Here is a 27449-nt window from a genome sequence, read left to right as displayed (position 1 = left end):
AGGAAAAAGAGGGTGGGGGATAAAGAAGAAGGGCCACCAATCTATACACAATCTTTGGCAAGGATGGAGCTCACCTACATTACACAGATGCTTCACGAAGGTTTTGTTGATTGCCTCGCCCAGTGAAGAGCAAACCTCCCTTGTTGCAGGGGAAAATAACCCGCGATGCGATATAATCTTCGACATATTTGGAAACAAACGCCGTTAATCAGCAATAATCGTGGCTTTTCTTTATGAGGTACTGGAACCCCCGAAAGCGGAGTTTCCCGGACAAGTTTGAAATGTTTTACATTTTACCGGTGTCTGTTTTTCGGATTTTTTCGTACAATACGAGGACCCGGAACCCTAGTCATAACACAGCAGTAGGAACAAAAAGTATTCCGAAAACACTTGCCTTCTCCGAAGACCTTGAACTCGCAGAAACGCAGTATGTCCTGGCGTCCGAATATCTGCAGAGTTATGTATTGGCCAAGAACAGGTTGCATACAGTCGAGCTTCAGAACACGCTTCGATGGGGCAGTGATCGGATACAAGGCACACATGTAGGCGTGCAGAAAGTTTTCCTCTATGGCATGAGGTATGCCGTAGTTGTTCTCGTCGTAGTACCGATCAAATGTCGACACCAGTCCCGTGTTGTCCACCATCACGCGAAAACCTCGAAGGGTGTCCGCTGGAATCAAGGCATTACATGCGTTACGGACATCGTGAGCAAGAGCAAGCAGCGCTAAGAGCAGAAAACGCTGAGGCTACGATCACTACATAGAAAATTTCAGCACCAGCAGGGCAATTCCTATATAAGATAACCGAACATGATGACATGACATGATATAGCGCGAACTGTGACATCCTCACCATGTCAAAGAGGCGTGATATGGAAATACCTAAAAGTCAAGGCACGCGTCTGGAATAAGATTGGCATTTCTCTCGAACAGGAGATACCGTCCCTATCGAGCGTACGTACTTTTTCTTCTTTATGTGCGCCTATGATTCTATCATTACAATCACTCCAGAAAAGAACCGACACGTCACGCGATTTCAAGTAACAGAATATGTACTACACGTTTTCCGAGCCCATATCCTATGGAAATGTTGGGATGTCCATACTGTACTACATGTGAAATTACAGTTCCTCCTGCTGTTTTGCATGAGAATAATATTTCGCCTGTGTGTGCAATAAAAGTGTGTAAAAGTGCAATAATTAAAACGCATAATTGTTGGGTAGGTGGGAGTTGTTGGAGCCTTCGAAAACCACAATTTCGTTACCTGTGACGTATGATTTAACCCAGAGCAACGGAGGGCGTCCGGCCATTTGGAAATTGTAGGGGCACAATAAGAAAAAGAAAAAGAAAAAGGAAAAGAGAGGGAGGCAGAACTGAGGCAAAACGCAAAATCTCTTCGTCGCGGAGATTGAAGCTGCTATGGGCAACTTTTTCTCTCGCTTCTCCCGGACAAGTGGACAACGGTCAAATTAAAAAGCCTACTGTGCAACCCTTAATTTTGACGTATGTACCTATGCCCCATAAAAAAAAAAAAATAATAATAAAGAAAGAGAGACTAGCTCTCGCTTTCTGGTGATTAAGTAGGTAGTAATTTGCAAAATGGAAGTTTTAGCAAGGAATCTAAGTAAAATTTAAGAAAAGTAGGCGACACTAGAGTATCGAAAAAGAACGGGGTTACCGAACTTTGTAGAATCGCTATACGTTTATCTGTATTAAACCCAAGAACGACATGCGGTACACTGTAGGAGCACTTTATACTGTTTTTATTACACCATCAGAAGCAAAGAAGACCAGCAAAGTGTAATATAAACAATTGGCTCTCACCCAAACCAAGACCTAACCTGGGGTTTCCGCGGTGCTCCCGAAGAACCCGACAGTGACGAGTTAAAGATTCGTCCGTTATGTGTGTACATAGGTTGTGCAGGATTAGGTTCGTAGCCGTGCTGACAAGATCACGTGTTCCGTCAAATATCGTAAGCTAACAGCCGTTACCATAACGAAATGTTATTTATGTGAGGGGACATAGACAAGAAACCACAGATATACAAGTTTGCTTTCTTTCCTTGGTGGCAATGCACTCTATATCGCAAGTTAGTGGCTACCCGCAACTGAACAATGACAACAACAACACGTACATGATGACCACGACGACGACAATGATGATGGTGATGGTGCGAGTAATAAAGAAAAATATGTACTGTAAAGCCATTACGTAAAAGCACATGATCAGTAAGGTGCTAAAATGATGTCTCCTCGTCTACAATCTTACGCAAATATGTTAGTGAACGTTGTGCAGTCTGCCGATAGAAAGCAGGCCAATCACCCGACGCTTTCACATCATCAAAGGATCTCCTACACTCTTAAAAATGAACTTCACCACATAGCACGCTCCTAGCCAACCATCACTCCAAATGACAACGTTCTCGCTCTAGATTTGTTGAAAACGGGAGGAGGAGCCTATTTTGTGCCCATTATGCACGGCACAAAATAGGCTCCTCCTCCCGTTTTCAACAAATCAGGGGCGAGAACGTTGTCATTCGGGATGATGGTTGGCTAGGAGCGTGCTATGTGGTGAAGTTCATTTCTAAGAGTGTATGGATCCTGTCCAGGGGCTTGAACATCCAGGCGCGAAGCCTTCGTGTGTGCCTTGGTGTTCCCAAAACGACCGACACCTTCCTGGTCTTGGCTGAGGCGAAAGAGACGCCAGCCCACGTCCTACGCGGCATGAAGACCCTGCGCTCTTGTGCGCGGTACCGCACACGACATGCTGCCCACTACCTACGGGACATTCACCTACTGTATGAAAACTCAGCCTTCGGGGCTGCTGTTTGCAGACTGGCACAGTCTCTTCCGCCCCCTCCGTCGCGCCTGCTATACGCCCCACCTTTGTGGACCCTCGTGCCGCCTCCAACGGACCTGCATATTCCCGACATGTCCCGCAAAAACGACACTCCTGTCCTCGCTGCGCCCCAGTTTGCTCTTGACCATTTGAACTCGGTCCAAGGTCAGCGTAAAGCAATTTTCACGAATGGCTCGATTGTGTACGGCGCGTCGTCTGCAGCTTTCTACATGCCTCACAGCGACACTGCGCAGGCTTTCAGGCTGCCGCATGAAACTTCATCCACTGAAGCGGAACTGACAGCCATCTATGAAGCGCTCAACGCCACATCCGGTTCAGAGGCCGACTCGTGGTCCATCTTCACGGACAGCAAGTCAGCATTGGAGACCTTGGCGTCGTACCGGTGCAGTGCTATTTGCGATCTCCGCACGCTTGTAATCGCCAGATACAACGAGCTCCTGGCTTTCGGCCACAGCGTACGCCTCCAGTGGGTACCCAGTCACATCGGGCTGCCCGGAAATACCCGTGCCGACATTGCTGCGAAACGTGCTCATACCACGGCTGCCTTGAGTCTCAGCACCCCCCTTTCAATGTTAGCCTGCCTGCTCCAAATACGTCGCTTACGCTCTCCGCTGTGTCCAAGATTTCATAGAACGTGCCATCTCGCCCAATACATTTCTGCACTCCATCGACCCAAAAATGCAACACGTCCCTCCCCCAAACATCACGAGGAGGGAGGCGTTTGTTATCTACCGTCTGCGGTTAAGCGTGGCTCCAACGCCAACACGGCTCTTTCAACTCAGCACGCTTGACACCCCTATACATGTGCAGCCTGCTCTACCGAGGGCAACACTTCCCACCTATTCCTCCACTGTCGCCTGTTCGCCGCTCTCCGTGCCACTCTGATGGAGCGGCTAGCTACCCTAGGGCTGAGGGAGGTCTCGCTGGCAACGCTACTAGGCCCTCTGCAACGCCCCATTCAGTGGTGCGTCGGAAGGGAACTGGTACGCTTCCTTACTGACACAGGGCTCGCGCTGAGCCTGTGACTGCGCCTCTTTTCTTTCGCTCTTTTCTTTTTTATTTCTTTTTCTTCTTTTTATTTTTCCTTTTTTGTAAGCGGGAATAGCAAGTCGGCTTCTGGAGCCAGGCTAACTTTTCCCCTGTTTCTTTGTTTTTTTTTCTTTTGCAATAGACCTATATCCCCCCCTCCCCTGTCCAAGGGCTCTACGGAGCGCCTGCCGGCTCACACGAAAGCGGTTGCATTCGATCAGAACCTGCTACGAATGTAAGCTTCTCTATACCAATCTTCGCGTACTAATCTTCCGCGTACGCCATGGGGGGGGGGGGGGGGGGGAAGGGAGCCTCTTCTTTTTAGGGTGAGAGCACCTTTGCTAATGCGGTCTGCCTTGGTAGATCGTGTCTAACACGGCCGAATGGTCGCGGGGCAGTATTGCTTGCAGCTGCCCCGCTCCTGCTGCACTGCTCCTGGAAATATTTTTTCCTAAACCATCTCTCCCAGCACAGGTTGAGCACATTGGCGAGGTTGCAGCCCTAATTGTAGTAACATATACAGGATGATGATTGCATGAGGTATTTCCCGCAACTGAAGCGGCCATCGCGACTATCTGTATGCACATGACTATCTGTTTTTCCTCCCTTTGCCCCGAGAAACCTTGCGTGAGACGGGCGATGCGCGACGGGTTACTACTTCCTTCTTCTCTTTCTTTCCTATCATTCATTTTCTCCTTCAATCATTGGTTTTTCATTTTAAATAAATAAATAAATAAATATCTGAATGCACAAAATCCATAAAACTCAACATTGTGCATGCATATCTTGTAACGTGCGTAGAAAGAAAAATAACAAACTAAAATCTGTGCGATCTTCATGAGATAACTTTGCGCAACTGTTGCGAAAGGAACCAGTTAAAATAATGTACGCGACGATTGGAATGCAATGTCGCTCTTGTTGAAGGGGGGAATGAAAGGTATCCCGTTAGAAGAGCAAAGTACTTATCCGATACAAAGTATGCGCACGTGTCAACATCGTCTCTTCTGTGTATTTCACGGCGGCACCGTCGGCGTTTTACGCACTTCTAAGAGATATATGCAAATTGAGACTCTTGTGAGTACAGAAATATCCTGTCATATGAACAGGACGTTTGAGAACAGCATAAGAAGTTGCCCTGGGAAAAGGAAAAAGGAAAAGGAAGAAGAAAGGCTTCTTAAGGGAGCTATATTTCGCCGCGGAAAGAACGGAGGAGGAAATTCCACTTACAAGTTTGTTCTAAAGTTCAATACACACAGGTGACTGCTAACTCTGTTGCTGGCATATGTGCCGTAAAGGTGTTATTGCTCCCATACGCGAAAAGAGAGCCGCTTACATTAAAGGGATGCTAAACTGCGAAAACCCAGTCCGGAACTGTGCAGTGTGCACTCCAAACGGGTTTTGTGCAGCATATAGGTTGCATATGGGTTGCATAGGGGTGTGCAGTTGATATAGGTTACGGCTTATATGCCGGCAACAGAGTTACCAGTCACTTGTGCAGTAAAATTACGGATATTTTTCTGACAGTGTTTTGTCACGACTGAATGGCTGAACAGACATAACACGCGCATAGACTAAGGTAGACATTCCCCGTGGTTCATTTGTAGACTCGTCGAGCTCAACAGCCATCTGTCAGCAGTAACGTAGCCAGAGAAATATTTCGGGAGGGGTTCTACATGAACTTTACATGGAGGAGGAGAATATCGCCTTCGTTTTCCCTCTCCCAGATGCACTACCAAAGGTATGATTTCCGAGAAGGTATGAACCCCGCCCTCCCTGGCTAGCACACCGTCTGCCAGGACGAAGTGAGGCCATTGAGCCAACACGGTTGATTGCAGTTGATTCACAACAATTTACTTACTTATGTCATAGTAGCAGTAGTACAGCACAAGTCCACGGTCGAATAGCGTCGAGTCCACCCTGGGATGCCCTTCCTTAAACTTGGGTATTCCGCCGTCAGTATCGTGTGGCGACCGAGAGGCGCCAGTATCCTCCATGAAATGAAACCAGTGCTCTGTTACGGACATGCCCTGTACCTTCTGGCACGTCCCAGCGTCGTACTGCAGTAGGTAGAAAGGCAAGTCCGTGGGCAACTTGATGGGCACCTCGGTGCTTCCGTCATTGCGGCAACAAAAGTAGAGCGTGGTGTTATGAGACGTGTACCGGCCCTTGGGCATTGTACCGTTCACCCAGTTGTTGGAGTCTTGAGAACTTGGCGGTCGATCGCTCCATGTAATGTAACCGCTCTGGAATCCGTCGGGGCAAATGTCTGTGTACTGCAGGACGCAATAATTCCCGGGAGACCACGAGTGCGTGCTATTCGATGGGAGCGTCTCCTCTGCCTTTATGCAGAAGCACTGCTTCACGCCTCCTTCTTCTTGTAAGCCACCTGCAGACGGAGAGATCCTACGATTACTATACTGATTAGGACATACTATTTTTCTACCGTGAAGTCACCCGCGTCGTGACCGCGGCGTCTGCTTCGAAACCTGCGTTCTCCCTTGCGTTTTGAACAAAACAAGATGGACAGTCCACGTAGTTGCCGTTTCCGTCGTCTAGCGAGATCTCTTGCCGCAACCTCTCATGCAACATATTGGACCGACCATTACGGTGTCGATTCCGACGGGACAGAAGCGAATACGCTTTAGAAAAGTATGTATGCTCAGTATGTTTCGATGGGCAACCATTCTTCTACCGCCCGTAAAGTAGCCTGAGGTGTCCCACAGAGGGCAGCATCCTAGGACAGCTGCTATTTAATATATATATTAATGATATCGTAAATGCCACTGGGGTCGGAGATTTCTACATCTACGCCGATGATACAACGATATATTTTTCAGGGACGAATTTAACTACGGTAGTGGATATTGCAAATGTTGCTCTCTGTGCTATAAATGAGTGGGCAGTAAACAACCGTCTTCGAATAAATACTGATAAATCAAAAGCGGTATTATATAAAGCAAAAAACAAACCCATGCACTGCACGGTAGATGTAGTACTGGGAAATCAGCAAATAGATGTTGTGAATTCCGTAAAAGTCTTGGGCGTTGTTTTCTCTACTGACCTATCCTGGACTAAACAGGTTGACTTAGTTTGTAGTAAAATTTCAAAAGTTTGCGGTATCTTGTCTAGGAATCGACTTCATTTCCCTGTACAGGTGAAACTTTTGATATATCAGTCCCTTATTCACTCCGTTCTCTGTTACTGTAACCTCGTGTGGTGTTCTACTGGTTTGGTTAACATAAAAAAGATACTCATATTACAAAAGAGAGCCTTTAGGATTATAGAAGGTGTCTCCATCTACACACACGCTGAGCCCCTATTTGAGAAGCTAAGGATTATGAAAATTGACATCCTCTCTAATTACACTCTCGTTAGGTCGTACCTAAGAGCCCTTCGCTTAAACAATAGCAGATGGTTCTCGCTGTGCAACCTTGACAGAACTACCAGTCGGCAGACACGCCAAGTACATCTGTGGCAGGTACCGTCAATAAGAACAAATTACGCCAAACAATCCTTAACCTACAGATTTACCATTGTTCTAAATAGCTTCTTGAATTCTAGTATTGATATTTCACAAATGTCCTCAAGAAATCTCGTCGTTCTGCATGTGTGTAATATTATTCCTTTTCTTTTTTTCTAAGTGAATTTCATTGATAGCCTTGTATCAGTTATCTCTACTGTGCATGTTGCATCACGGCTTTCAAATATTTGCCTGTATTATTTTCTCTTGTTTGACTCCGCTGTTGTTTGCACCAAATGTAGGGTGGTACCGCCCTAGTCAAGCGGCTTCTGCTGCTTTTTGGCGTACCACCTTGTTTTGTGTTTGACACAAACAGAAATAAATGAAATGAAATGAAAAAAGGTTGTTTTCTTCCAAAACACAAGCAGGACGAAAGAAGCAGTGCCGGGTAAAGGCGCCGAGTGATGTCAGCCCCGTGTTGTTTTCAGTGACCTCTCGCTTCACGGAGGCGGCGCGTCCGCTTCATAATACATTCGTTTGAACAAAACGTGCGCAGTTTTGGAAGGAGATATTTCTTACACATGTTCCTTTCAGCTGAAAGGTCACAGATATACCACAACCTTTGTGGTGATTTTGTGGCGGAGTCGCACTTTAAGAGCAAGTACAGACGGAAACAGTACACGCCCCCTTTTGCCACGAGTGCTCCTAACAAAAGTAAACAATAAGTGACGAGAGCGCGTATCAGAAAACCACATCCAATCGATGTGCTTCGCGTTGACGCCACAAAAATGAGCGAGTGAGTGAAAAAGAAAAAAATGGGAAAAATTTGCACCACCAACGTGGAGGCCGGCTACTCCGTACCACGTAGACAACTCCGAAAACATACAAATAGTTACACAAAGTCAGAACAGTGAAAAAAAAAAAAAAAAAAGAACAGTAATGGAAACAGAGGCACAAAAGTCAAGACTTATCGTCGGCACCAATATCATACAGGAACGCGACCAAGGCACGCAACGCAACCAGACTTTCATGCGGGGGTCGGGCACCCAAAACCGTAGATAACCCAAGAGGGCAACTGTCTAGGGCCGCGAGCGAGCGCTGAAGTTTCGCTCGGGCATCAGAGTATCGCGTGCACAACACCAGTATATGCTCTGAATCATCGAGGGCGCCACAGTCAGGGCAGTTGGGCGAGTCTGCCTTCCCTATCTTGTGAATCAGCCGAGCAGTATAGGGAAGATCAGCCGGAGTCGGTGGATGAGGCACTCCATGGAACGCGGAAGAGACTGAGGGGCGCGGAAACTTAACTCAGGGTGGATGGTACACAGCACAGAGGACTGTGCACTGCCAGAAAACCACAGGTTAATACTGAGCCGCTCCCGAAGGGAACGAAGCATGCATTTCGCATGCGATCGCGAAAAGAACACCTTCCGCGTAGACACAAGCTGGTGTGCTCGACACGCTGCAGCGTCAGCTGCGTCATTTCCTTGAATTCCACAGTGACCTGGTACCCACTGCAATATCACGTCGTGGCCAGCCGAAGCGCAGGAGTTGTAAGACGTGATGACCTCGCATAGGGGGCCAGAAATGGCGTCAGACACAAACACATTCTGCAACGCTTGTAGGCCACTCTTCGAGTCGCTATAAATAATCCATGAAGTGGCACTGGTGGAAGACTCGATGTAGTTGAGTGCCAGAGCCATCGCATAGAGCTCCGCAGCAGTCGAGGACGTACGATGTGATAACTTAAGAGACCCTTGAACGGGGAGATCCGGGATCACGTAAGAACAAGTAGACCCTGTTGCCGTGCTGGAAGCGTCTGTGAACACAGCCATACGGTCGCTGTACTGCATCATCAGGTCCAGACTGCACTGACGGGCGACGCAGCTTGACACAGCTTTCTTGTCGGGAAGTCCGGGGACCACCGTGCTAGCTACAGGGGCTTGAAAAGTCCATAGTGGACTACGCTGTTGTAACGGTGGCCTGTGCGCTGGGATATGATTCTTATATGGCATTACTGCGTTATGAATGCTTGAAAAACGTCGTCTTTGAATGGCCGAAACTAACGGATGCTTGAACAGACGCGTAGAGAGACGAACGTAGTGTCGAAAAGACTCTCTTGCACGTAGCGCCTGCAAGGGGGGCTCCCTAGCCTCAGCTATTGCTCCGTCATTCAGAGTTGCATGTGGTAGTCCTAGGCAGACCTTCACGCTTCGAGCCAATATGCTGTGCAAAACTTGCTCAGATGTCGGACACAAGCCATGGAGTGCCGGCAAGTGATACCCTAGCATCTGGCGAATCAAGGCAGAGTGGAGCCCAAGCATCGCAGCACAAGATGATCCCCACGGTTGGCCTGCCAAAAAACCTCAAGACGTTAATGCGTGAAGCAGCCTTTTCACGAAGGCTCGAGACCTTTGCTGACCAGGAGAGGCATCTGTCCAGCACAACACAAAGAAACCGATGTGAGGTGACTCTGCGCACTGGGTTCCCACCGATAGTGAGTTGGAAGCCTGCAAGCTTCTTTCTAGTAAACGGCAGGACAACTGTTTTGTCCTGGGACACATCCATGCCACGCTGAGACAGAAAGTTGGCCACTACCTTTAGAGATTGCTGAAGCCGACGCTGTATGGCTGGCCATTGCGTGCTTGACGACCACAAGCAGATGAAATCTGCGTACATGCTGATGTTCACGCGGCGGGGAAGCAAGCTCGGGAGTGAAGCCAGTACTACGATAAAGAGCAGGGGGCTCAAGACTCCCCCTTGCGGAACGCCCGATGACTGTAGGTGGTGGTGACTCGCTCCAGTGTCGGTGGCATAAAGATCGATCGCCCCTCCAGGTACGAGGCAAACAACCGAAGAGGTCGCCCGACAACACTCAATATGCACAATGTATGCAACACATGGGCGTGGCTTACAGAGTCATAAGCCCTCTTGATGTTTAAAAAGACAGCGGCAGTTAGTCGGCCACATCCACGCTCGTGCTCAACGCTCGATACCAGGTCAAGAACGCAATCCATCGTGCATTGGGATTTCCTAAAACCGGCCATCGCCTGAGGCAGAAGTGCGTTTGCCTCTAGATGCCACTCTACCCGGTTGAGGATCATACGCTCTGTGAGCTTACACAGGCAGCTTGTCAGGCTGATGGGTCGAAAAGAGTCGAGAGCCATGGGCGACTTTCCAGGCTTCAGCACAGGCACTACTTGCGACACCTTCCAGCAGTCAGGAACTCTGCCCTCCCTCCAACTCTCATTGATAAACCGTAGGAGAGCATGTAAGGCTGCATGACCCAGGTTTGAAATCGCTCGATTCGATATTCCGTCGGGGCCAGGAGAAGTACTCAGACGGGAAAGGCGCAACGCCGCCCGTATCTCCAGCACCGCGAAGTCCACGTCCAGCGGAGAATTTTCGACTGAGGTCCTAATGTCAGTGTCCAGTTTAACTCTCTCGAGAGCATAGCTGGGCGTCCTCACTCATGAGGACCCTCATGAAGACGCCTCACCCTCACCTCACGACGATGAGGTGAGGGTGAGTGAGGCCAGACCACGCTGAATGTTCCTCACGAGGACAGTCGTGAGGCATTGTCCCTCATGAGGCCCACCGTGACGGCCCTCATGAGGCCAGTCGTCGTGAGGCCATCAATACGTGAGGGTACAACGTATTCCGTGAGGAGCCTCACGGATGAGGCCGTGAGGCCTTTCGTGAGGGACCTCACGAATGAGGCCATGAGACCTTTCGTGAGGGGCCTCACGGATGAGGTGATGGGTTCGGTCTCCTCTTTGCTGATGCCAAACACTAACGTTAAACCTCACTGTGACAGTAACAATTGTTACCAAATTTATCCAAGCACAGCACGAAACCCTATAAACAGTTTAATGCCGCGCAGTATCATTAGTACCAACTACCGACACAGTAGTTCAACGCCGACGTGTCATGTGAACATGACGGAAAGTTCTTTTGAGGCTCATGTGCCTCATAGTGACTTGAAGACACGTCAGGCCATGAGGGTATTCACGAGGCGAGGGCTCGTGAGGATGAGGGGTCGTGAGGCCATGAGGGTCCTCATGAGAAGAATGTACGTGAGGCCATAAGGGCCCTCATGAGATAAGGGCACGTGAGGATGAGGACTCGTGAGGCCATGTGGGTCCTCATTAGGGGAAAGTATACGTGAAGCGCCGTAAGGACATGAGGGCCCTCACGAGGTGAGGACACGTGAGGATGAGGACCCTCATGAGGTGAAGGCATGTGAGGATGAGGATGGTGAGGCCTCTCGGGATCCCGATGCCCTGAGGTGAGGTTTGTGAGGGCAAAATTTAAAATGGAATGTGAGGGTGAGGGCGACTGAGGTTTAGTTACTGGTGAGGAAACTTCGGTGAGGGTGAGTGAGGCCAATAAAGTCTGTGCTTCGTGAAGTGAGGATGAGTGAGGTCTCAGGAAAATGCCCACCTATGCTCAAGAGAGATCATATGCTCGAGGGGGGGGGGATATACGTTTATTTCGGAAAGGTCAGCCTGACCGAAGGATCCCTGCTCGAGGGATGATGAAGCTGTTGATGGGCTTAGGATCACTCTGCAGAAATCGTCGGCAAGGAGAGGCTCCGCTACGTTGAGATGCATCACTAAGGCTTTAAAGGAAGACGATTGCACCACTGGGGAGCTCAAGGATTTCACAACCTGCCATATTCGAGTCGTCGGGGTGTTGGGTGACAGGGATGAACAGAACGATCTCCATGCTCTACGAGCCAATCGATCTAAATCACGCCGGACCAGATCCTTGATACGACAAGCTTCTTTGTAATTTCTGAAGTCACCAGTCCTCCGGAAACGGCGTTCGGCCTTGCGGCGAATTGCTCGCAGCCGTTGATACTCCGCATCGACGACAGATCGTCTGGCAGGAATTGGAATCGTTGTTGTTGTCATGGCTTGGCACCCTCTTATAATCGAAGTGAAGTCATCCACATTCGCAACGTTTTCTAAAGTAGAAGTTTGAGACTCCGCCTTGGCTGCAAACTGCCTCCAGTTTGTGACACGCAACCTCCGGGTTCCACTGGTTAAAGACAGCATAGTTATGAGCACAGCAGCATGATCACTTCCCATTAGATCAACGTCGGCAGTCCAACGCACCGAACGTGCGATGTCCCTCGAGCACAGGGAAAGGTCCAAACAGCTTGAGTAGGAGCGCTCTCGAAAAAAGGTAGGAGACCCGTCGTTCAGAATTAAGATTCCCAGCTCCTCAACAACCTTCTCAAGTAAATGACCTGACCTCTTCCATCAGTGTGACTGCTGCCCCAGGATGCGTGAGCATTAAAATCCTCGCATACCATAAAAGGCGAAGGTAGGCAGGCGAAAAGGTATCGCAGATCTTGCTCGGCAATACGAACATGCGGCGCAACGTATACACTGGCCACAGTGAGCTTCTGATCCTTTATATGTACCACGCATACCACGTATTCAAGGTTCTCATGAACCGATGACCTTACGAGGGTATGCGGCAAGTCCTTCCGGGTATCTTGCAGGAAGCGAAGCAGGGTTGTGGTGACGGCCCACTGGGTAGGCCGAGGGACGGGACCAAGGAGGGTAACCGTGGACCTCGTGCTGCACCCAAGCTGCATTAGACGACGACGGAGGGCTTGCCGTTGGGGAAGGTGCTGCTGGCAGTGCAGAAGATAATGTGGAATATTGGCCACTTCGCCAGGGTTGGAACATAAGGGGGAATTGGATTGGCCTATATTTTGTATAGCAGCAACGGAGTGCGGGCAACGTTGAGACAGAGAAGGTGCAGAAGTGATTCCTCGCGGCGACTGCAGTGACACGCAATGAAGAAGGCAACCAAGGGGTCGATGGACTGCATGTGACTGTTGTATGAGGCAGCTTCACATCGGAACGCTTTGGCACGGGCAGCACACCGGCGACGAATAGATAGACGGCAAGCCGAAACTGTAGGCAGACGTGCAATGGCAGGAGTTTCAGCTGCGGCAGCATGAAAGGGTAGCTTGATGTTGCAACATTGACAGCACGATCGGACGTAACCGAGAGCTGTAGAGGAATGCATGTAGAGGAATACCAGAATTCCGAGGCCATTGTTGCCAGGTGGATAGATGTAGTTGTCTGCAAGTTCCACAGCGTGACAGTGAGATTTTTGGAGAGGCAGGGTCTCATTCTTTTTGTGAATATGTCGTTTCGCAGCTGTAGCGTTTTCTCCGAACTTCGGATATTAACAGAGATATGATAAATAAAAGACTAAAAACTCCGAATTCTGGGAACACAATAAACTCCGAAAAACATCCTCCGAATATGCAAAAAATAAACTAAAAAAACTCGGAACCCTAGAACTTATACTATATTGAAAGCTTCAATAACCGAAAGGGACGGACACAGGAAGACACATAGACCGTACAAATTCTCAGTTTCCGTTCCTTTCGGTTCTCACCATACTTCATTACCAGTTTGCCTACACCTTATCTCTCTTTTCGCTGGCCTCAGTAATGCACGGGAAACATCCAACAACAGTGTTCACCTTATTTATTTTACCTTTCTTCGACGCATTTCACCGGGAAATGACAGCTTCCCAAAGTCGTTCGATGCCTGGGCCTGTTCGTCGAGCAATCTTTTATCTCAAGAGGCGTCAGAGCGTTGGAAGGAAATTATTGTTGCTGATTCGCCGCACACCGACAGCTGGGCCCACGCTTCTTTTTTCTCCCTATCCCATATTAGCTTGCTCGCCGTCCGCCCCAACGCAACCCTGTCATGTCAGTTTACTCCAGTACAAAAGCACATCAGAATAACGGAATGATAATGGCAATGGTTTGCATGGTTGTAAATGTAAAAATGGTTTTCTAGAGGGTGTTCTAACATTGTGAAGCTGACGAAACAACGAGATGTAGCAAAACATTTATTCTGTGCAAGGCATATACGAGGGGTGTTCAAGTCAAACCGGGACTTTCTGTCTCCTGAGTGTACAAATGGCTCGCGCTACTTCTTTTTCGTCATTTTCACACGCGACAGGCCTCCGCGTTCACCACGTGGTAGTCCAAAGTTTGTGAAAAACAGAAGACACGTGCTGGACAAGATGGCCGACAACGAGGTGAGCGCGCACATCGAACAGCGAATTGTTATGAAGTTTCTCGTGAATGAAGTCGTAAAGTAATCTGAAATTCACAGAAAACTTCAGGCTCAGTATGGCCACGATACACTTAGCCGCAGCAAAGCGTTTGAGTGTTACAAACGGTTCCGAGTCGGCCGTACATCAGTGCTGGTCGATCCCGGCCGGGGCGGCTCAGAGCCCAGTGTCAGGGTTCCTGAGAACATCCAACTTGTGGAGCGCCTGATCCTCAAGGACCGACGAATAACATGTCTCGATATCAATAGTGCGATCAATAGTGCATATTACTGCCAGGTTCTCACGGATGTGCATAAGGCGCTGAAGCAAAAGCGGCCGGGCCTCATCACCAAAGGAGTCCTCCTCCTACAGGACAATGCACGCCCGCATACCGCGCATCTCACGACACGCACCTTACAGGAACTTGGCTGGGAGTTGCTGTCACATCCCCCTTACAGTCCATACCTCGCCCCCAGCGATTTCCATCTCTTCGTGCCACTGAAGGCGTTCCTTGGGAGCCGCCACTTCAGCTGCGACGACGAGGTCAAGAATGCGGTCCGATCATGGCTGCTACGCGCCGGTAAGGATTTCTACACCTCTGCCATCCAAGCCCTCGTGAAACGCTGGGTCAAGTGCATTAGTGCAGCTGGAGATTACGTTGAAAAATAAAACTAATTTCTCGCCTGTAAGTTCATTTTACTTTTGCGAAAAATGAAAAGTCCCGGTTTGACTTGAACACCCCTCGTAGTTATGACCATACGTTAGAACTTGCAATATCGATCTTGCTTTTATTTGGAGCCATTAATGCAGAGGAGGTTCCCGTCCACTCTAATGGAACTTTTCAGTTTCTATCTACTAGCTTCAACAACAACAACAGATAAATTAATGATGATGAATGGAAATGATGTGGAAATTCACCACATGAGGTGCGACCCACTACCCCAAGGCGCAATGGAGGGAATGACGTTTGCCCTGATGATGGGACGCCTCAAAATGGCAACAATGCTATGTGAAGCTAGGTTAGGTATAGGAAGGAAAAGTACGACGAGGCCTTCTACGTTGATTCACAGGAATTAAAAAGTCTTCTTCAATCTTGGCCAGTCGCGTCCTTGGTAAAGAGTCACACCGCACTGGATACCGCGCGGTATCCAATGCGGATGTTGAAGCATAACATCATGATGCATCAGCATCAACATGCAGAACTGTGTTCGTTGTTTATCTCCTCAATTTACTACAGGGCGTCATTTATGCTCTATATGCACAGTTTGGACTTCATACACCAGCGGCTGGGGGCTGAACCTGTCGTGCATCCTCGTCCCTCGGACACCGCGGTCCACTCCAGGGCGGCCTTAGGTCATGTAGTTTTTTTTTTTTAGAAGACGGGCCTAATGGACTCATTGTGACCCGACAGCGCCCTCGGGCATTCCCACCATCACGATGAGGATCTCCATCACCACTCCGATCATTATCGTCATCACTCATATTAGACCCCCTAGCTATGGGGTAGCGTTCCACTCCTAGAGTGGAAAACCTCCACACTTCATAACCAAAATATAATTGTTGTTGTTGTTGGTGGTGCTGAACGTATTTTTGTCTTCATTGCCTTCCTTCATAGAGAGTGGTATGAGGTGTGGAAAATCTCGAACGTCGACATTAATATGTTCACCAAATTTACTGCGCAGAAAAGCCGTTGCACTCATTTTTTTGAAGTGAGCATCGTATAACAATAACTGCTTGCAACGCTCCTGTTATTATTTGCTGTCTGACTCCGTGAAAACATTGATTGATTGATTGATTTTAAAAAGAAAAAAATGGAGATGGTAGTCTCGAGCCACATATCCTTGCTGTTTCCAAATGCTTCTTCTGTTATAACTAGGGCCCGGAATTTTAGGCATTTGCCTATAAATGCCTATAAACGCCTAAATGCGACATTTTGGGGGTTGCCTCCTTTTTATCGGCTCTATTGAACTGTAGCCTTTTTGAATATTTTTAGATGCCATAACAGCCTTTTTTAGAGGTGCAAGTGCAAATGCGCCTTTCAGTCTCATGCTGAGTTCTGCATTTTGCTTTTCGTTTCTCTGTGTTTGCGCCTTTTGTCCTTTTCTTTCTTTCTTTTTTTGCGTTTGGTTTTCTTCAGTACCTTGGTTTGCTAGAAGGGGTTCATGTAGTCATCAAAAGATTTGGCCTTTCTTGGCTTTTCGAGATCTTGAGGGCGGAGAACTAAAAGTAGTATTCAATATCGCGTGGTTCTAGGTCGCCTCAGCATTCGTGTACCAGAAGTGAAAGCTTGTACGGTACCGTAGCCCTTTTTCCTGGATGCAGCATTCTGAAGCACCAACAAAGCCAAAGAGTGTACCAGATTAACGTGCCTATTTTTGTATTTTATTGCCTATTTTGCTGTTTTTGAGGGCCTAATTGCCTGCCTATTTCCATCGTTTTTAGTGGCACAAATTTACTTGCCCTAGTTATACATTATCACAGCACGGCCACCAAGGATGCATTAGTTACCTTGAAGCTTCATGCCATCTGTCCAGTGACGAATCTTGGTATCTTCGATTACATCGTATTCAATGTCATGGAACCTGCAACCTGTGGCCCACGTGAAGCCTACTGCCGAGGGACAACCCGACACGGGCATGGGCAATCCGTAGAGGCCTGGTGGCCAAGTTGGTGTTGCAGGCGGCATGATATCCTGAAACACATTATCCGTTCGACGACTGCTCGAAACTGATCAGCTTTATTGCTTCTTATTGGGTTTTCTTTTTTGGCACTCACCGTTGGTTCGTTGTGTATCTCAACTCCATAAATAATGTGCTCTTTCTGGAGGTTGACCTGCCACCAGGGATCTTTAATGAAGTCGGTAGCAGTGCACGTTGAAGTCTCCTTCCCATCTACAGCGCTTTGGGCGTCGTGGTTCTCGTAGGTGGTGTTCTGCAAGGCAGGCTTCCCTTCAGCCACGTTCGGAAGATCTGTGATATTCACTGAGACGATACGGCATAGAGTGGTTACTTTCATTTCATTACCATAATGGTGTTGCCTAGAGGACACATGACAGTGAGAAACACACGTAATATACAGGGTGTTTATTTTGACCCTTCACATATTTTTTTAAATACAAAGCTATGAGAAGAGCATAGGTGTCGTTTTTGTAGTCGAATTATACGGCCAGGCGGACATCCTCTGGAAGAGAGTATGTAACTACGAGATGACTAACTACCTATAATTAATATATTAGCTCTTTAATTAGAAAATTTCCGGCAAAAGTGAGACAGCAGAACGGGAGACAACTCTCGTTGAAATCATTTTTTTTTTTTTAAATCCAGAAAAGTGCGCGTGCCGTAAAATATCCATTGCTGATTTTCGGTATGCAAATGAGCCGAAACCGAAAAAGCGCGTCTCAGGAGCGCATCACCTTCGCCGACGCAGGCTTATCTGAGCGGAAAAGCGGTTTATCTAGCGAGCAGATTGGCACCTACTCCAATCATCTCCATCGCTCCCAACCACGTGGTCCTGTGACGTGATATGAGCGCCGTGCTCACTGCGTTTCCGGTCGCCGCGGTTTCGGTTTCGGCTCACTTGCATATCAAAATTTCGGGATGGATACTTTAACGAACGTGCGTGTTTCATGATATGTTAAACGCGAGATGGCTTGCAACTAAGACAGTCTCTCAATCTACAATCTCGCTTTTGCCCGTTATCCCCCAATTAAAAAAAATAACGAATCTTAGGTAATTAGCCATTTTGTAGTTGCATACTTTCTTCGAAAGGATGTCCGCCTGCACTCTTAAAAATGAACTTCACCGCATAACACGCTCCTAGCCAACCATCGTCTCGAATGGTATCGTTATCTGTTGAAAAAGGGAGGCGTACGCCTTTTTTGTGACACTTATGCTGTTCATAATTGTCACAAAAAAGGCGTACGCCTCCCGTTTTCAACAAATCGGGGCAGATAACGATATCATTCGAGATTATGGTTGGCTAGGAGCGTGCAATGCGGTGAAGTTCATTTCTAACAGTGTGGCTGTTTAACTCAACTGCAAAAACGACGTCATATGCTGTTTTATTATGCTACGCTACAGCTGTTTAATAAAAAATATCTAAAGGGTAAAAATAAACACCCTGTATATACACTCTTAAAAATGAACTTCACCGCATAGCACTCTCCTAGCCAACCATCATCTCGAATGATATCGTTATCTGCCCTGATTTGTTGAAAACGGGAGGCGTACGCCTTTTCTGTGACAATTATGAACAGCATAAGTGTCACAGAAAAGGCGTACGCCTCCCGTTTTCAACAAATCAGGGCAGATAACGATATCATTTGAAATTATGGTTGGCTACGAACGTGCTATGCGGTGAAGTTCATTTTTAAGAGTGTAGGTATAAACTCTAAAAACAGAACTTCACCGCATAGCACGCTCTATATCAGCTATTGCCACGAATGAGAGGGTTATCGCTTCTGATTCGAAAGAGAGAGTGGGGCGTATGCCTTTTTGTGTCAGTGTGGATATATGATAATTGACACATAAAGGCGTACGCCCCCCTCTCTCTTCGAATCAGAAGCGATAACGCTATCATTCGTAGCAATGGTTGGCGCAGAGCGTGCTATGCGGTGAAGTTCTGGTTTTAGAGCTAGCGTACAAAGAATAAAATGTTTTAACTCGACATACTTTAGCAAAGAGCCAAACACATGAGCACTTTGTCAAGCACATATTTGAGCAAACCTATTAGTGAAGAGGCACTTGAACGGAAAATAAAACTGTCGCAATGGAAAAGCAACACATTGTTGCTTTCCCCATGATTATCATAATTCATTTTTCGTTGACGAAATGTCTGTGCCGATAACTTTTTCGCACAGACGCATCGTTAAGATGGTGGCCGACCTTATATTCTCAATCCGGATTTTGCTCGATTATAATGAATTATTTGACATCATACACCAATCAGATCAACTCGCCTCAGGTCGAGCAACCATATTTTTTGTCAATCAACTCTCGCCTTCGTCACTTACCAGGCTGTGGCGCAAGCTCAGGGGAGTGTTCCCGGAAAGTTGCGTGGAAGCCCCTGGCGTTGCCGATCTTCTTGAAACGTGTCCGGAAGACAATGGTCATGACGTTTGTCTGCGAGTAGACTGAGCCTTGGCGGTTGAGATTGCAGAAACCGCCTACGAGGTCTTCGGGTTCGGTTGAATCTCCGTTGTAGACGCTCACGACGCCCCACTCGCCCGTGCACGTTCTGGACCCCGGGGTTCCAGTGACGTCGAAGTCGTTGAACTGTAGCATCACTATTCGACCGGACGACACGCGCAGCACCCACTTGTGCTCGTGCGTCGTCGGTGGTTCGTACGAGACAGGCGGATACGGGTAACTGAAAAAATGGAAATTCACCAGCTGGTTGTGTCCCCTTTGATACTGGCGAAATGCGGCGTGATCAATTGATACGCGAGAGCCACATTGCGAGATTGTTTTGAAAGAAATGAAAGCAGCTTTACCCGTAGGAAGCAATGACGCCGCAAGTTCCGTCGCAAAGTGTCTCGCCGTTGTTTGCCCCAAGTCCGGCGTCGCAGCCTGCGCACTCTGAAATTGCATGAACACACGGTTATAGAAGCAGCATTTCGCTGTGTTAACTTGTTACGGCTGTTCCGGACCGGTTTTGGTCCTTTGTGCTACCCACGTGGATTTGTTTTGACGCGCTCCGAGCGTGGTGCCCTGGAGAACCTCTAGGATACGACGCGTATGGGAAAAGGTCCCTTGTTGAACTTCTAGGAAACTGCGGGGTTTAATTTTAAATTGCGCGTAATCGTTTGCAGATATGGGTCAAATGTAGGAGCACAACTGCAAGGAGTTATCATGTAATGCTAGAGAGGATAACGCGCTGTGAGATTTGGTGTGAAGAAAATAACCATCTCGCAACGTTGCCGCCCGATGTGAAAGTGAAGGAACCGGGAGCCCGCAGTTGGTCCCTCAATAATAGTCCTCCAAATCAGTGGTCCTTCCAAAGTTGGAATATGCAGCCTACGCGTGGAATACTGATCACAGTACAATCTCGACACTCAATAGAAACAGTACAAAACAGAGCATCCCGATTCATATTCGGTAATTAGAATCGCACCGCCAGTGTGGCTGCTATGTCACACTGCAGCGTGCTGCTGTGTCAGTGTCACCGCAATCTGCGTCTGCTTTCCACTCGCCGAACAATAACTCGTCTCCGTACGTTTCACGAAATTTATTATCGTAGTAACTACCTTAGAGAATCGCTAATTCGACAGCCTATACATAGAGATCGTACCGATTACCCGCAGGAAGTGGGCATTCCCTCATGATCAACAAGGCCATTTCACGATTCATTTTTGCCTCGTACATCGCCGGAGTGGAACTACATTCGGAGCCAGAAAAATATTTCCGGAGGGGTTCTATGGGGACTTTACATTGGGGAGGAGTACTTCCCCGCGTTTCCCTCTCCAAAATGCACTATACCAAAGGTACAATTCCCCCCCCCCCCGGCTTCACCACTGAGTGGAACCGCCTTCCCGGTGCACCGTTACCTCCACACTCTAAAAACTGTGCTTCACCGTATAGCACGCTCTGCGCCAACCATTGCCACGAATGATAGGGTTATCTCATCCGATTCGTAGAGAGAGGGAGGCGTACGCCTTTTTGTGTCGATTATCATACAGGGTGTCCCACAAGACGTGTCATTGAATTATAATAAAAAAGTACGCCACCTAGAATCATGCGGTCAACAGTATTTGTTCTTATTAGGTTTTTGCCACCTCCTAATGTGAATGTCATGTACTCCAAGTTTAATTATGTAAATATTTGCGAACACAATTCGGAAATTTGCCAAGTAAAGGTCACTTTTTTACCCCACCAATATGAAGAGCGTGCCGAATTCACTCAAATTCATGATAATTCACAGTGATATTCACGAGCTATCCCATCGGAAAAAATAGCCGAATATCATGCTTTTCGGAGCACCGGACCATAGCGCGCGATGACTTTTTGAGCGCAATCGCTCTCAGTGCGACGAAAGGAGGTTCCGAAGCCAGCCCACAGAGTGATATTAGAAAAAGTAACAGTTCCTAAAATTGGGAGAGGGAAAGCATTATCCCAGCGAAAGTCGGACGTGATAAGCCGTGCCTGTTTTATCTCTTTCTGCGATGTCGGGGAGGGCTGGGTTTCCAACCTCCTTTCGTCGGACTGACAAACATTGCGCTGAAAAATTCATCGTGCGCTTGTCTGTGCAACCTCCGTAGAGCATGATGTTCGGCTATTTTTTCAGATGGGATAGCCCCTGAATATCCCTGTCAATTATCATTAATTTGACTAAATTAGACACTCTCTTCACATTGGTGGGGTAAAAAAGTGACCCTCATTAGGCAAATTTCCGACTTAAGCTCGCAAAAATTTACATAATTAAACTAACGTTACACGACATTCACATGAGGAGGTGGCAAAAACCCAGTAAGAACAAATGCCATTGACCGCATGACTCTAGGTGGTGTAGTTTTTTAAATTATAATTCAATGACACGTTTTCTGGGACACCCTGTATATCAAAGGTGACACAAAAAGGCGTACGACCCCCTCTCTCTTCGAACAAGAAGCGACCCTACCATTCGTGGCAATGGTTGGCACAGAGCGTGCTATGCGGTGAAGTTCAGTTTTTAAAGTACATTACCGACGTCAAGCAGTTGAAGAAATGTTTATACGACCAATTCGCTGCATTGTCATTTTTCAATCTGTATCTCTACACTTGTGCTGTCATTGTTTGTTCTAATCGACGCAAATGTTTCTTTTTTTTTTAAATTTACTACCACGACTCTGTAAATCTCTCTGCGTGCTGCTCAAGTTCCATTTTTGGAGAGTCGATGATGTCACTCTTCAGCTAGCGCCTGGGAATCATGTCATTTGTCTCGTGGGACTTCACGTGATAAGACGCTCATGGTTAGCCATTATCCTGAACAACGTCGTTCTCTCTCCCGATTTCCTGAAAACGAGGGGCGTACGCGTTTTTGTGACACATATGAAGTTATGTCACAATCTTGTCACAAAAAGGTGTTCTCCCCACGATTTCCACAAATCAGGAGCGACAACGCTATCCTTCTGGTTGGCTGCCAGTGTGTCATGTGGCGAAGGTCCCTTTTAAGAGTAGTAAACAAGAGCCACGGAATCATTTGTGGTGAAGCGGCAAGAATTGACGCAAGACGAAAACACAACGAAACAGCCGCAAATTTCAATTCTTGCCGCTCCAGCACAAGTATGTACCAACCTGCCCAACTGTTAACAAGTACAACCAGGGAATCATGTCATTTGTCTTATGGCGCAATAGCGATTGAATTGTATACATTCACTATACATTCCCGCAGAACGTTAGTCGTGATGACATTGGCCACGTCTGTGACGACGACAACGGCGAGTTCTTTCACAGGCACCACCACCACCAGCACTATAGAGCAGTGATAGTGGTGGTGGTAGTGTGGTGGTAGTAGTGGGGAAAGGGCTCGCCGTAGCGCCGTAGCGCGCCATATCGGCAGACAAACCGCTTGCCAATAAAACGCCACCAACGAACCAGTGCGAGCCTGCTAGGTACCCATCGTGGTTGGTCTGCACTTAGTGCAGATCAACATTGCGGAAAACGAAAACACTTCCCACACGGAAGAGTGACGCCCTTTCTCGTGCGGCTAAATGCGTCATTTGTTATGCACATCACGGCGGAAAGAACGCACAACAAAGACGAATAGGGGGCACGAAGCTCGTCATAAATCAGCCAATTAGAGCTCTGGGTACACGCAAGGGCATCGAACAGAAATAGACCGGGGCAGCGCAGGAAGTGTACCAGAAGGGTGGTACCTTATACACACGCTTCTAATCTGTCAGAATCAACTGATAGCATAGGTCTGAAATGCTAGCTGTGCGAATAGTGAGCCTTTAAATTTCAAGATGGTTCGAAGTGATGGTGATCGTGCTGGATAGAAGAAAAAAAAGGGGAGGTGAGTCAGGACAAAATCGGATTGGCTATCCCGATGCACCTAAGCAGAGAACAAAAAAAGGGAAGGACAAAAAGGAAGGGGAAGGGTTCCAAGTACTGCTACCGCATCACGTACAGGAATTGTGCGCGTCCCTCATCTTTAATTGAGACATAGCGATAACACACTGAATAGCGGATGGCATTGAGCGTGTCATGCGGCGAAGCTCTGTTTCTAGAGTGCGGGGCTATCACTTCTGGTTCGAGAAGAAAACGGGGCGTTCTCTCCTTTTGCATGCACGCTCCCCAAAAGTCTACCCAAAAGGCGTGCTCTATTTCCCAAGAAATCAGGAGAGAACACGATATTATCCTGAATGACTGATATCGGTTATGATCGTTTTATGTAGGGAAATTATGTTTTTAGAGTGAAGGGCACGGATCTTTTTTTTTTAAATATCGGATGTCGCTGGTGATTATACTCCGTTTCAACTAGAGGCATGATAGCGAAATCTGACTTTCTCGATGCCCTGTAACAGCCAAGAACACAGTAAAACAAATGTCACTCCAGATGTCACTATGAAATGAGTAAACACGTGTTCTCGTGCAGGCCGTAGTGCAGGTGGATGATATCCCACGCTCAGCTTGTAGGCGATTTGTTCCTGCCGCTCACATGGTACCTGACAAGCCTGAGAACTGCGACCTCGAAGGCTTTATGTCTTGCTCGCCAGAGACGTCGTTCGAACGTTCACTCCGTATTGATAGCCAAAGGGGATGATCACAAAGAAAATGTCTTTACGTGCAGTGTACAGTACCTTGTCTTTTGACACGTTCAATACATAGAAGTTTAATTTCGTTAGTCAATCTATAAACGAGGCGAAAGGTCACATTGTACAGCTCCCGCCAACCTTAATAATAACACTGGAAAAAAATTCGGTGTCATTTCCGAGCACGATAGCAACCGCCCTGGGGGCACTGGAGGAATATTAAGTCAACAAAATCCTTGCGTTAGACTAGCACAATAGTTTTCTTCAATTAAGATTTCCTTATTTCCCCAGGGGTTGCTATAATAACGCTCGGAAACGAGACCATATTTTTTCCAGTGTTATTATTAAGGTTGACGAGAGCTGTACATATTCATATTTGGCAGTCCTCATAGAGGCATCGGAGATAGAGCAACCCCACCTACTCTAGGCACGACATAATTGGACTGCATTATCCCAAAATGGAATGTTTAAATACACTTCGGCTGCCGTTTACCTTCACAGTATCGGAGAGTGATCAGACAGCATTATGGTGAGCGACCAGTTTGCTCTACCGCAGAAGCGTTATTCATTAAAGAGCAACAAATATCGTAATAATGACTGAAACGAAAACATGGAGGTGATGCATCTTCTTATTCGTATACAGAGCAAAGGCTTTATAGCACGTGACTCCATGTTAGCTTTCAGCCGAGAAACCACTTGAAGTTCAAGTAAACTATCCAATGTATTTGTGCGAATTCTGTCACAACATGGGATTCATGTTTCGAAGCAAGTCCAACAATTTGGTCTGACCCGCTCCGATAAAGTACAGTTCGTAAGGTAGTACAAAACGTAATTAGTGTAAAAAAAAAGTGTTAACGAAAGCGCACGTCCAGTGCGCTGATCGCACAGCACGCACTGACAGCTCACAAACCGTAATGACCGTCCAAGGCAAGTACAGTGTAACGCTCTAAGAAAAGAGAGTTTGTGAATGGGAGTCCTGGAATTAGATACCAGACGCTACTCATTATACCAAAACAGATCGATTGTAATTGATCAACCGCAGAGTCCATACGGGCGACAGGAGCGAACGCGATTGATTGTCCTAATGTGTTTCCAAGGCAGGTCAGAGGCGTTCCCTTTGGGATAAAAACACTTTTTCTCAACGGCTAGCATGTTTCCGCACGATATCTGTCATTTCATAATCCAAGTGTATAATCGATCGCCGGGTATTCCGTGAGATCGCGCATACTTTAACAATAGCACGCGAGCGCTGCAAATTATTGATCATGGGACGAAAGATACCGTTGAATTGTCTAAAATACAGTAAAATTTTGTTATACCAAATAACTTATTTTTTCGAATTATAGCTTTATTCGAAGTCTCACACTATCCAACCCAATCGTTCGAATGTTCGGAGTGTCCTATATGTATTTATACAAGCTCACTCGTATCGTGTCGTCCCTCCTCTGTCCCTTTCTCGGGTTCGTTTTTTCACTATGTACCAGCTGGCCTGCACCCTTGCCCTTTTGCCAAGCTGACTCCGCTTAGCGTGAAGGGCAAGCCAGCGGAAGCTCGTACGGCAAACACATCTTATGTCTTTCTTTTTATCGTTTCGAGACACGTTGTATTTATGGTAACGACGGACATAAAAAGACGCACTGCGAGCAGACTTGTGCCCGTTACCCAAAAAAAAAAAAAAAAAAAAGGAACTAAATACCAGTGATGGCCACTAACTACTTCTACAGTAGTTTAACTGTAACTACTAACTACATTGGTATGAACTAGTTTAACTAGTAGTTCAACTACTTTTCAGGGGAGCAGTTAAAACTACTTCTTTAACTACTGCAATGTATGTATGCAATGTACAACAATGCAATGTACTACATCTTTAAACACTTAACGTTGTCCATCAACACCAATCCCTTGTAGTGTTCCTTGACACCTAAATATGAACCACAAGTAGTGATAACGATATTTAAAATATACCCTTGTGCCTACGTCGCTTAATTCACATACTGTTGTAAAATCCACTGCCTGTCTCTTGTATATTATGCGTTGACAAAAGAGCTTGCTGCGGAAATATTTTCTACGGAGTGAAAGCTTCTGCTATAAAGGTACGTACAACATACGACGGATCATGTACGAGATTTACCACTCCGGCTCCTTCGTCACAGATCAATGCGCCACGCATAAATATATAAACTAAGTTGCAGAATTATTTCACAGCAAATGAGGCTTCACTAGACAAGCATTAAAAGTGAAGATTTAGTACACATGCACGGCACAATTGCTCAGCGCCTCTGTTCTCATCAAACAAGTAGCTCAAGGTAAAAGTCGGAAGCACAATCGTGCAGTAAAGCTTGTGGCAAAATCGCACGTAGTTGGCGCCTGGAGTAACCTAACTACTGTAGTTAACTACTCGAAATAGTAGTTTAACTAGTAGTGGCCACTACATTTCTGCAAGTAGTTGATAACTACTTTTTTAACTACAATCAGGTAGTTTAACTACATGTAGTTAACTACTGGCCATCACTGCTAAATACCGTTACCCGTTACTTCAGAAAAAAGTAACTAAATACCGTACTCGTTATCAACATACAAAAGTAACGAGTCCTCGTTATTCTCAGGTAACGAGTTACTTTTACGTTACCGCCGCATAGTTAAAGGAGCCAACAAACACGCCATCACTTGCCTTCAACTGTTTATTAAGGAGGAATTGCACTTCAGAAGAAGTTGATACTCGAAATTTACATTTCCGAAGTGGGGGTGATGAAAACACAAAGGAAGACACCGGTTTTCGTGCCACCGATCACCAACGGTTCCCAAAAATACACGAGGGGCTGCGTCATAATTTAGTGCGCTCAGAAGCTTAGCAAACACAAGAAAAGGCTAGAACTCGAAACGCGTTTCTTGTAGCCATAGCACAATTGGTGTCCGCATTCTTGGGAAGGAGTGATGATCGGAGATTACGGAAACAAGAGAAAAGTTAAGGGCCTTCGTTTAAGACGATTCAGCACGTCAACAACACATCCAGCGAGGGACTGCAATAATGCTTTAGGCTAGTTTAGAGTCCGATGGAGCGGGACGTAACTACGCGCGGCGCATAGTTCGACGACTCTCGGCGAAGCGCGGCGCGGCGTCAACGCGCGACTACACCAGCCGCCGTCGGGGGAGTAGAACAATGCTCTACATCTGGCGCTGGCCAGCGAGCTGTGCATGGCGTGGGACTCGCATTTCTCAAAATAGCGTCGCCCATTGAGCTTTTGATCGAAACTGGAAAGGAATATCCGTGCCCATATT

At 47.1% G+C, this 27449-nt stretch overlaps 1 pseudogene; it reads right to left on the bottom strand.

Annotated features, from left to right (window-relative positions):
* The window catches only part of LOC135384932 (uncharacterized), a 195626-nt pseudogene that overhangs the window by 49834 nt on the left and 118343 nt on the right, over window positions 1-27449 (bottom strand).

Source organism: Ornithodoros turicata, chromosome 2, assembly GCF_037126465.1.
Source record: "Ornithodoros turicata isolate Travis chromosome 2, ASM3712646v1, whole genome shotgun sequence".
NCBI classification, from domain to species: Eukaryota; Metazoa; Arthropoda; class Arachnida; order Ixodida; family Argasidae; genus Ornithodoros; species Ornithodoros turicata.
The sequence above is the reverse complement of the archived record's forward strand: the minus strand, read 5'-3'. Positions and strand labels throughout refer to the sequence as shown.